Raw genomic sequence first — 11,444 nt, 5'->3', positions numbered from 1 at the left:
ATAATTAAAAAAACATTTTCAAGCATGGCGTTTGCTAAAAAAGAACAAAGGACGAAAAATAGCAACACAGTAATCCAAGGAAAGTGAGTTCAAAGAAGAACTTGATGACTTGTTTGACATTGCTCATGCTAATGCTATCAACATTATGACAATTCCAAAAAGTTTTTGGCTCAAAGAGCAAAGGGAAGAAAGGGGTTAATGACAGGTGTTGACAAAAAATTAGCAGAGAAAGAAAAAAAGACTTAGAAAAACAGGAAAAGACCTTGAAACGACGTCTGGAATCTGAAGCTGAGCAAATAATTGTGCATGTTATTTATTTATTTATTTATATTTATATAGTATTATATATATTTATATTTATATTGTATTATTATTGTTATAATCATTAATTTTCTCAAATGTACTGTTTTTGGAAGCTGTTAAGGGGTCAAGAAGAATACTATTCGTCAGACTTTTTTCCTTGAATACACTACCGTTGTTTCGGAAATAAAAGTAGGGAAAAAAGGCAAAAAACTCCCCAAAACATACATGAGTTATACTGTTGTGCTCGTAAGTGCACTAATGAAACAATATGCATATGCATATGCATAGATGGACATGCCAAGAATTTGTCCTCATACGTTTACGAATATGACCGATTATGACACAATATGATACAGTTGCACTCACAGTATGTCGTATACACTGTATAGTCTTATGACCATGGCCTACAGTTGTGCTCCTAAGTTAATGCAGGTGTACATTTATGTAACTTGTGGTCCCAAGTTTACGTAATCCAGTGCACAATACTTAATTGCATACAAATCGAATTCCTCATTTTTGCAGGGCATTGACTCAATTACAATTCTTTAATACATATGAAGCTTCGGAATCATGAGCTCATCTCCGTTTGTCTATTGTCGCCTATCAGATGAATGACATAATTACTGCAAAACGCCGTGCTGACTGAATCCAATGTGGTTCTCATATCTGCCCTGGTTCCTCTGCATTGCAAAACTGCCTGAGTATCTACATCAAATATTGATCACGTATGCAGATTGTCTCATTGTAGGTAAGCATTTTTATTAGCTAACAGGCAAATAGAGGAAAACATAATCGCCCTAATCACCCGCTACTCTCTGTAAAAATAAATGATAGCTCCGCAATTTTTTCTCCCCCCCGTGTGTTTCTCTTTAATATCTCAGCATCATCCCAGCAGACTTGTGGGTAGCCCTCAAGACTTGAGCAAGGGAATATAACAACTATGATGCAGGAAATACAAAAAATAAAAATGAACTGTTGAAAAAAATCCACACTTGACAACGTTTTGTGAAAAAAATACAATTGAAAAACACTCTTTTTGTGTTTTTGAACATAAACATTAAGAAACTTAGAACGCGAGTGAATCCAATAAATTTACGGGGATATCTATAAATAAACGTCTAAATAAATTAATACCAATAAATGATGTATGCATTCATAAATTAACACGTACATCAATCATGCAAAAAATAAATGTATGACATAAATGCAATGCATTCAGTTATTTATGCATTTTGTCACATTTATCTATTTCATTTATTCATTTCTCCATATATTTTGTCACGTATTATGGCATGTATTTTGTTGGGTATTATGTCATTGATTTTATAATTTATTTTGTTGTGCATTTTGTCATTTAAGTTATTGTTCATTTTGTCATTGACTTTGTCATTTATTTCATCAATCATGTTTTATGTGTTGTTTCATGTGTTATGCTATTTATTTCGTGTCTTATTTTGTCATGTATTTTGTCATTTATTTTATTTTGTATTTTGTCAGGTATTTTGTAAAGTTATTCGTCACAACAAAGTGTTATTCAGGTGGCCCTGTTGCCTGAGCTTTTCACCTATTGGTTGATTAATTAGGTGAAACAAATCAACTAATTTGCCCTGCCCCCTTGTGATGACAAAATACCAGACAAAAAAAAAAAAAAGACAATAGGCATGGCAAAATAAATGCCAAAATACACAATACCCAACAGGATACAATACATGACAAAATAAACAAATAATGTATGAAAAAATGAAAAACAAACCACACAACAAAATACATGTCAACATTTATGGCAAGTAAAATGACAAAATAAACAACAATATATACAGTGAATTACTGTAGATGACAATGTTTATGATACAATACAGTGGAACCTCGGTTCTCGATCATAACCCTAACCCTAACCCTAACCCTAACCCATAATCCGTTCCAGAACCCTGTTCAAAAAACGATTTGGTCGATCACCGAAAATCGTTTTTCCCATAAAATATATGTAAAATCGTTTTAATCCGTTCCAACACCCTGGTTGTTTAAAATGAACGTAAACATGAAGCTAACCTAGGCTAATCGTACGTTCGCGTTAGCATAATCTTCCGTACGAAAGATTACGCTAACATGAACGTGTAAAAATTAAAAAAAAGGATTCTGAATAGGATTTCTTACCTTTGTGGTAGACGGTGGGGAGAGAAAAATCATTAAAAGTTTTTCAACCTCTTCCAAAACTTGCGGCAGTTGCTTGCTTATAGCGCTAACTTCCTTAGCCGCATCACTCGATTTCACAGCCTCCTTATTCTTTACTATCGCACTGATGTTTTTGAATTGTGAGATTAGAATTAATTGCCGTAAGGCTTTAATGCTAGGACCTTAGCTTGGCCTTAACTGGACCGGGAAGGCTTTGATGCTAGGCCCTTAGCTTCTGGCCATGATCTTTGATTTTTGCAATTCGGAGATGGAATAAGAGCTTGCTCTGTCCACTCCACGTATCGGCCCGGTATTGCAGTACCTCCGGGAACGGTGCATTCGCAATGATCGCAGCAAGGCTTTAGGGCTAGGACCTTAGCTTAGCCTTTTGGCTGAGAGTAAGTGTCCCGGCTCCTAGGCTTTGTAGCGTATTATGAACTGACCGATAACGGATAATGGATAATGAATAACGAAGATAGAACAATAACCCAAAAAATACATGACACCAAACATGACAAGATACATGGCAAAATATATGACATGATATATATAGAATAGAATAGAATAGAATAGAATAGAATAGAATATGCCTTTATTGTCATTGTTACAACATGGGATATGCTGAGGGTCAAACAGAGTTCCCGAATGTTTGATCTTACATTACACAGTCCAGCGTTCCTCCGAATCGCTCAGTCCACAATTGAAGGGATTTGGGAGTACAGTCAATAAGCATGCCCGATTAAAGTCGCCGTCGACGATAAAGCTCCGTTGGGGCATTCAGCAGCGGGCAGGAGATATAGCGCTATGCTAACGTTAGCACCTGGCGAAACTGTTAGCGGTGGACTCCCTTCGTACTTACAATAATATCCACTACATCCCGAGGGATATACAGAGACCACCGGATCTCCCTGGAAGATTTGCCGCCTGCCGACAATGACAACGACGGAGAAAAGGCTGAGCTAAGCTAAGAAGGCGACCACACAGACCAGCGCTCCCAAGCATGTTCAACCAACGCCAGATCCATCCGTCCACAATGAGTGATTTGAGCTGCGGATCGCCACCAACAACGTCCGGAATTGGAGGACTTTTTTTTTTTGCCATCACGGAGTCTTGGCTTTCCCGACGCCGCATTACATCACCGGCTCGAACGAGACGAAGACTCCGGTAAAAACAGGGGTTGGAGACTACGCGCTACAATAATAGCGGAACCATTGATACACAATGCTCACTCGATATGGAGTTCTAGCTATGTACCGGGAGAGTTAACTGTGGTCTTTGTGTTTGCTGTCAACATTTATGAAAAAATACTTGACAAAATACACAACAATATACATGATACCATTTATAATAGAATACATGAAAACATTTACGATAAAATACATAACAAAATTAACAGCAACATAGACAACAACAAAATGACAACATTGGAAACTAAATACGGGATGAAGTACACAACACAAGTTTTTTTTTTTTTTTTTTTTTTTTTTTTTTTTTTTTAATGACACTACAAAATAAATTACACAATGAATGAAAAAGTAGACAGAAAACACACAACAAAACCGTTGATTGGTTGGTTGGTTGGCTGGTTGGTTAGCTGGTTGGTTAATTGGTTGGTTAATTGGTTGGTTTATTGGTTGGTATATTGGTTGGTTGGTTGTATGGTTGGTTGATTGGTTGGTTTATTGGTTGGTTGATTGGTTGGTTTGTTGGATCCCTTAACTACAAGGGGAGTAGGGGAAACATATCATGTGGTGTGTCTTGGGCAAGTACAGCTTGGTCGCACCCATTCCTCTCCAGGCCAACATATGTTTCCAAAACACATGAACAAATATATGACATCCATTGCAGCCTGGTGAGTTTTTCCCTGCCTTCATGTAGGTTTTAAATCAGGGAATAATAATAATAGTCTGTAATAATAGTCAGTAATATAGTCTGTAAGACTAGACAAATAAACATGACTTGACTTGACATGCCAAAATACACAACAAACCACACGACAAAATACATGAAACAGTTTACGGCAAAATGCATGTCCAAAAAAACAACAAAATAAATGACAAAATAAACACTGAAATAAATAAGTGACAAAATAAATGAAGAAATGCCTGAATATGTAGAAACATTGCATTTTTCTCATTTTATTTTCTTAATGCTTTCATGTATGTATATTGTACAGCATGCATTCCAAGGTTTTTACTAAATTATACATTTATTTCTACATATATCTGGATCGGTCCTGCATAGAATATGCCTTTACTCGGCTGAAACAGGCCCGCGTCCTTCCAATAAACACGACTCTGCAAAATAACCGTTAGTTTGACATGAGCTAGCACGGCACGGGCGGGACGTCTTGGAAAATGTGTTTTTGATGTTCTTGATGAATGCCGCTCATCCTCCTGTAATGACATCCCGTCCTCTCTCATGCGTTATGCATCACATCTCGTTACCGTCTTCCTCCGAGCGCCGCTATCGTCGCTCGTCACCGATGTCTGGTTTTGGGGTAGGCGGGGAAGGAAGGGGGTAGACGGGGTTTGGTAGACAGGGGCGAACAACGGCCACGGGTTGCATACTGTCCAGACGGCTTTTGAATCCCAGTTTTTAAATATCTTCCTGTGGCGTGCGTGTCTTGGGCATATAAGGCCTAGCATTGCCCATCCCCCCAGGCCAGTTTTTGGAGAGGGTAGGGGTTTGCTACCCCACATAGAACATCAAGCACAGGTTTCCATGGATTCCAGTAGCAGGAGAAGCCTCCTGATCTGACTCAGATACAGCACCTTTGGCATCAGGTGACTGTTGTTTTTCAGCTTTATCCTACTCTTCAGAAATGAGTCATTGACAGGGAGCGGCGTGTAACACAACAAATATTAGATCCTAAATCATTCAATCAAGATTTTGTTCTGAAAGTTTGAGTATCACACTCGTATTAGCCTATAAGGGCCTGTATTGACAATGGATATCGCCTCCTTTAAATATGTTTAGCCAGTAGTAACCAAATTGAATGATTATTGACGCATTGGCTAGCCAAGGAAGAGTTAAAAAGGGCGGCACTAGCTCAGGAGGTAGAGCGCTCGTCTTGGGATCAAGGGATCCCAGTTCGAATCCCGGCTCGTCCGTGTTACATGTCGAAGTGTCCTTGGGGAAGACACTGAACCCCTAATACCCCAATAAGCAGGCTAGCGCCTTACATGGCTGCAAGGCCGCTATTGGGAAATGTGGAGCACATTGTAAAGCGCTTTGGGAAGTCATTGACTTGAAAAGCGCTATATAAATGCAGATCATTTCATTTCATTTCATAACAATACAGCAGATTATGCAATGTATTCAAATTTGACCCCTAAATAAACATGCTTAAATTCACCATTATTTCATGCAAGTGTGCACACTAGTGACAGAGACGCAGAAAAAAGAAGAAAAACATTTACAACTCAAAACATCTAAACATTTGGGGGAAGTAAAATACACAGCTACAAAGGTTTTAGTGCTTTAAACTGGCCATCCCCAAATGGCTAACTTCGGAAACGCCTAAACCTACCCTTAGAGAAATGTGTTAAATACAATGATAGTTTTTCATATTTGGATCAAAAGTACCAGGTAAGGCTCCGAGCTACTGTCTCACCTGTTGTCCAGCTAAGATACTTATGCCACACTCGTCCACAGCCATTTCATGTCATAAACAAAAAAACAGGCAGTAATAAAAACCTTCTCTTTCTGTGTGTTCCAACTTGCAGTGGTAATTTCAGTTTGGGAGACCACGTCAGTGTGTTACCTTTCAAAAGAGACCAAACCGTTCATAGACCGTTCAGGAACAACATTAAATTTAATTTGGGTACGTCTTGGATTGGGATTTAGACGCCTATTACGGGAAAGTTAAGGGGTTAGCAAAATCACATTTATTTCTAGAGCATTTTTCAATTTTACAATTACAAAATTTTGTTCAGGCTTGGAGAGTAACGGAACACATAGAACGGCAAAAATGATGTTGGCAAGCTGTTTGGATTTATTTTCATTTTGTTTCTGTCGCATTTTATGTTAGTTTTGCCGGAGATCAAAGAGATCAAAGCCAGAAGAGAAAGCTTACCATGTGTTGTTAGTCATAATTGTATTCATATTTAGTTTCTTTTGTCTTTTATTAGCATATTTGCTATTGGAATAATCCAAAAGTAATTGAAAGTAATCAAGTTAAAGTAACTCTACCCAACCCTGGTTAGAATGGTGTGTTCTATAGTCAGACCAGTTGAGAACTGATGTTTTTTTATGCATTATACTACCTCTTTCGGCCTACAATTTCTTAATTTTTGTTTAATCTGCCATTTTTTTTCCCACCAAATTTAAACAACAACATCCTGACTCGGGACTAGTATTTTAGTCTACAGCTGCTCTGTGTATGAACCGCTACGATTGCATTGGATTTTTTTTCGGTAAGCGTTTGCCACTTCCGGTTGTTAACACGCATTTTTAATCTATTTTCTATTCAGGAGATTGTTTTTTTCTCCTGTGAGAATAGTACGCAATAACATCTACCGCTTTTTTAATATCAAAAAGTTGGCATGAAACTCAAACCACAGAAAAATCACATCGATTCATCATGATTTCTCATCCTGGTCCGGTCTCTGTGCAATATTTTAGAACCCAATGTGGCCCGCGAGTTAAGGAGTTTACCCGCCCCTGGGCTGGGTTGTAAAACCACAGTTGTGTTTGTGCCAGCAGTGCTTCTCCATTGCATTATGCATACCCAGTTCACGCAGAGTTTGATCGCCGAATGAGAGCTGGGCATTTGGCCTGATATAACGAGGCGCTTTCTCCGTATATACTTTGCCTTGTAAAAACACACTTGATAAAGCATTTCAATTTCTCCGTGTGTCTGAGTGCACAGCAAGATACTCCCTTCCTAGTTTTTGTTGGTGCTATTACAAAGATGAAACGGAATAGTTTACAAGAAGATATGTCCACTACCCCGTAATCGCATTCTAATGCAAATCACGTCAACTGGTGATGCCCATTCTGCAAAGAAAATACGTGATCACTTATAAACCGGGCTCCTCATGCGGTGCATGCATAATTGAAAAAAAGTGACATTATCACGGTTTGAGGGATAAACCGGGGTCTCCCGTAATGTGAGAATGAATTTTATAGCTCAAAACCGGCGCATACAGCTTCTTATCTTTAATTCCCTATGGGCCCTTTGTAAATCTGAGGGCCGTATTTGGCATGGGAAAGCATACAAAAAGGACATACATCACGGGAAAGTTGGTCGACTCAACTTGTTCATTAATCATCAAGAGGGGGGCCGGATCTATACGCTGGGACTAATATACTAATGACTTTGCCTCCTGTGGTAACCTTCCCCTGACAGCCACACTATTGGGTTACAAGGAGAGTCGGTAGCCGGGCGCCTCATCTGCATCAAATTAATGGTGCATGCATATGCAAATGAGCATTTTAAACAATGTTGATTACCACATATGTATTCATAGGCCAACAGTCGCGCATGTCTGACATGCCGCCCCTGCATGTAATTTGCAAGGTAGCGAAAGGGCAACCAGTACAGTCTCTCATGTGCGCCCATCACCGCTGCAGACAATGATGACTGACTCAAATGGCTCGCCCCCAACTGTTATTTATCGGTCTCGGGGTCTGCTATCAGAAATCAGTGCGTCACAAACGTCAGCATGGAGGAGGTTCTTATGGAGGACTAGGTAATGGATCTGTCGTTGGTGGGGTACAGACTTCGCAGGGGTAGATTAAGAGAGTTGTTGAATGCCGGACCTGCAGTCTTTCTTGCCTTCACCCCCACCGCCGCGTCTGTCGCTCACTGGACCCGATAACAATCCACGGAGCACCAGCTGGTGATCCCCATTTCAAGCGCTCGCCTAACTTTCCTCAGACTCCGTTTTAGTTAATGACTATATTTTTTAATGTAACAGGCCTCTCAAATACTAGTCATGCTCCCCATTTTGTTTTTTTGGGGAAGACTTGTGCGCAGGCCTCGCTGTGTGATTGACGGCATACACCAGCCTCTCACAGTCACGCACAGAGAGAGTCTCGCCCACTCTACACACAAAGCTCTCCCTTACTTGCCCGCAGGACAGCATTTGCTGTGTGCTGTCGTAAAAGCCAATGCAGGATACTTTGATATCAATGACAATGAACACAGTTCATTTCAAATTCTGCAAATAAGTGAACCAGCGATAACCAAAGCACAAAACAGTGACTGATCTCTGTAAATACAGTATTTTTTTCCAAAAAGGGCCCATGACAGTCAAAACCCACAAAGTACGAACATGTATTCAAATACTCTCTCATACATCAAAACCAAAGAACAAACCATAATCACAGTCTTAAGCATTTGTTTTAAGGAGCTGTAAGGAATTTGGAACTGTTTTACATTCCCCGCAATCTTTTGGCTTGTGTAGTACTCCTTCATAATGCATGTACAAGTGCGTACAATCCTTAGACGCCCTCGAATAAATTGTACCTTTGGTGTCTTTTGTGGTTTGTGTTGACATTTGGACTCAACTTGAAGCAGGCCTTTTTTTATTTTCCACAAAAACAAATATAAACAAAACAAAAAAAATGTCGAGCACGGCATAACTCACCACTCTCCCTAGCTAATGTGTTCTGCACCAAACAGCTTTAAAATAAAGTAAGGTAAAAGTAAATAGGCGTGGTAAAAAAGGCATAATGGCTATTAGAACTCAGTTAACACAGAAAATATTTAACTTTGACTTTCAATGTGTTTGAAATGGAAAAAAAAATGTATAGGGACACTAATAACAATGTCGAAAACGCAATAAAATTATTCATTTTTCTGCTAAGTCCATTCATAAAAAGGGATCATCAAAGCGAATGGCAAAGCAAGGGAAGGATGACTCCTTTATATTACAACTCATTTTTCTGGAATCACTGTAGGTATTACAGCTGTCTGATATGTTCATTTCTCATGCAATTGTATTGTCCATCCTTTATTTAATTTTGTATTACAGGGAAACACAGACCCGACACTTGTATCTATATTAAGTTATTTTAATGTGGAAATTCTAGCTCTCAAAATGTCCAATTTAACATCGAAATTTTGTTATTTTTTCGCAATAAAAACAAATGCAATATCGGCCAGGAGGAACATATTTTGAACTATTGTTATTACACTATTTTGTTTCATTGGTAGTCATCAGATGTGAAGAAATGTCAATTGCAGGTTTTTAAACCAGAAAAAAATGAAACAAATGGCTGTATCAAACATTAAAATATAGAGATACACATTAAAACGTAATTTGGGGGAGAAGTTCAGCTAATCGTGTAAAAAATGCAAATTTATTAAGTTAATTCATAGTTATGTAACATAAAACATAACCATCATTTCGCAAAACATTGAATTTAAAACCCACTGACACAGACTTCACATAACAAAAAACATACATCATTTGAGATTTGCACTCTCGGTAAGTAACTGAAACAATTTGAAAATAAATACGTGTACCTGTGTTTGTATCACAGTTTTATGACATTTTATGTGCCTCAGGTTCCCAGGTTATTTGTGCAGTAGTCTTTGTAAATATGAATCACACCTGCAGGTAAACCTTTTATCGGTAAAATTAATATTTGTTTGCTGGGCTATTTTCGACTTATTTTCTTAAAAATCCTTGGTTTTTTTTCTGAAAAAGAAAACAATTGTGTACAGTAATCCTTTTTTTTTTTTTTTTTAAGGGGCGGCAGTACCTCAGGAGGTAGAGCGCTCGTCTTGGGATCAAGGGATCCCAGTTCGAATCCCGACTTATCCGTGTTACATGTCGAAGTGTCCTTGGGTAAGACACTGAACCCCTAATACCCCCAATAAGCAGGTTAGCCCTTACATGGCTGCAAGGCCGCTATTGGGAAATGTGGAGCACAATGTAAAGCGCTTTGGGAAGTCATTGACTTGAACAGTGCTATATAAATGCAGATCATTTCATTTCATTTTATTACATTCCTTAAAGGTCTGGTAATAATCATAACCCTCTAAGTAGAGACATGTATGTATTTATTTATATATTGAATATTCTATCACACCCAATAACAAACTGTCATGATTACTGATGTGACTCACCTGTGCCCGTTCATTTGGCACAGACCGCCGCGGGTTCTGTTTGGCTGCCTGTCACTATTTAAACCCATTCCTGTTAGTCCCCTATTGTCAGTCCGTCTGTGAAACCCCAGTGTATACTAGACAAGCGTTTTCGACCCTGATTCACACCTGTCCCGTTCTAGCTCCCGTCTGTCTCCGACCACAACCCGTTTTGATACTGACCACGTCTGCTCTCCCGTTCTGGCTTATGACTCATTTCCGACCCCGACCCGGCCTTGCTCTCCCAGACCCGGCTACCAACCCGTTTTTCCGTCCGTGACACCGCCATCGCTTGCTACGGAAGATCCACTTCCGTTTTCGGATCACAATCCGAGTACAAGAGAGACTTACTTCCCTCGTCCAGCGAACAACAGATCGTGGGCGCAGGACTTCCTCTTTCCTTCAAAAAAACTTGTGAGAAACGTAACGCGAGTGGGTTCTGTTTCCGTTTTGGGCCTGACACAAACCTAATTTACAGGTATTTTTTTAACAGATCAAAGTACTGTACTTTAACGTTTTTTGTGTATTTTTTTTTTTTGCAAGTAACTTTTTTACTGTAAAATTACAATTTTGCTAATTGCACATCGGTATTCAGTAGGTACACGATCCACGTTATTTCCTATGTCGCCAACATGTGGACATTATGGAAAACTGTGTTTTAATTTCGTTCGGCATGTCAAAATGATGAAACAGCCACACACTATTTATTCAAAACTAAAAAAGATTCGCGCATACCTAATGCTTGTCCGTCAAGCTGTTTTACTTGTGTGTACAGTTCAGAACGCAATGTCATTGCCACGCAGGCAGAAACAAGCAAAAAGGGGGCGGGGCGACTATTTAGCCAATCAGAATGCACAACTCAATGCAC

The 11,444-nt window shown here is 39.1% G+C and overlaps 1 pseudogene; it reads left to right on the top strand.

Annotated features, from left to right (window-relative positions):
• The first annotated feature begins 2,703 nt into the window (after nucleotides 1–2,703).
• Nucleotides 2,704–2,819, top strand: LOC148351780 (U2 spliceosomal RNA; annotated as a pseudogene).
• The last annotated feature ends 8,625 nt before the right edge of the window (nucleotides 2,820–11,444 follow it).

The sequence above is a fragment of the Urocampus carinirostris genome, chromosome 15, assembly GCF_059441175.1.
Source record: "Urocampus carinirostris isolate Australia breed hairy pipefish chromosome 15, RoL_Ucar_1.0, whole genome shotgun sequence".
Classification (NCBI taxonomy): Eukaryota; Metazoa; Chordata; class Actinopteri; order Syngnathiformes; family Syngnathidae; genus Urocampus; species Urocampus carinirostris.
Note: the sequence above shows the minus strand (reverse complement) of the source record. Positions and strands in the feature narration are given on the sequence as shown.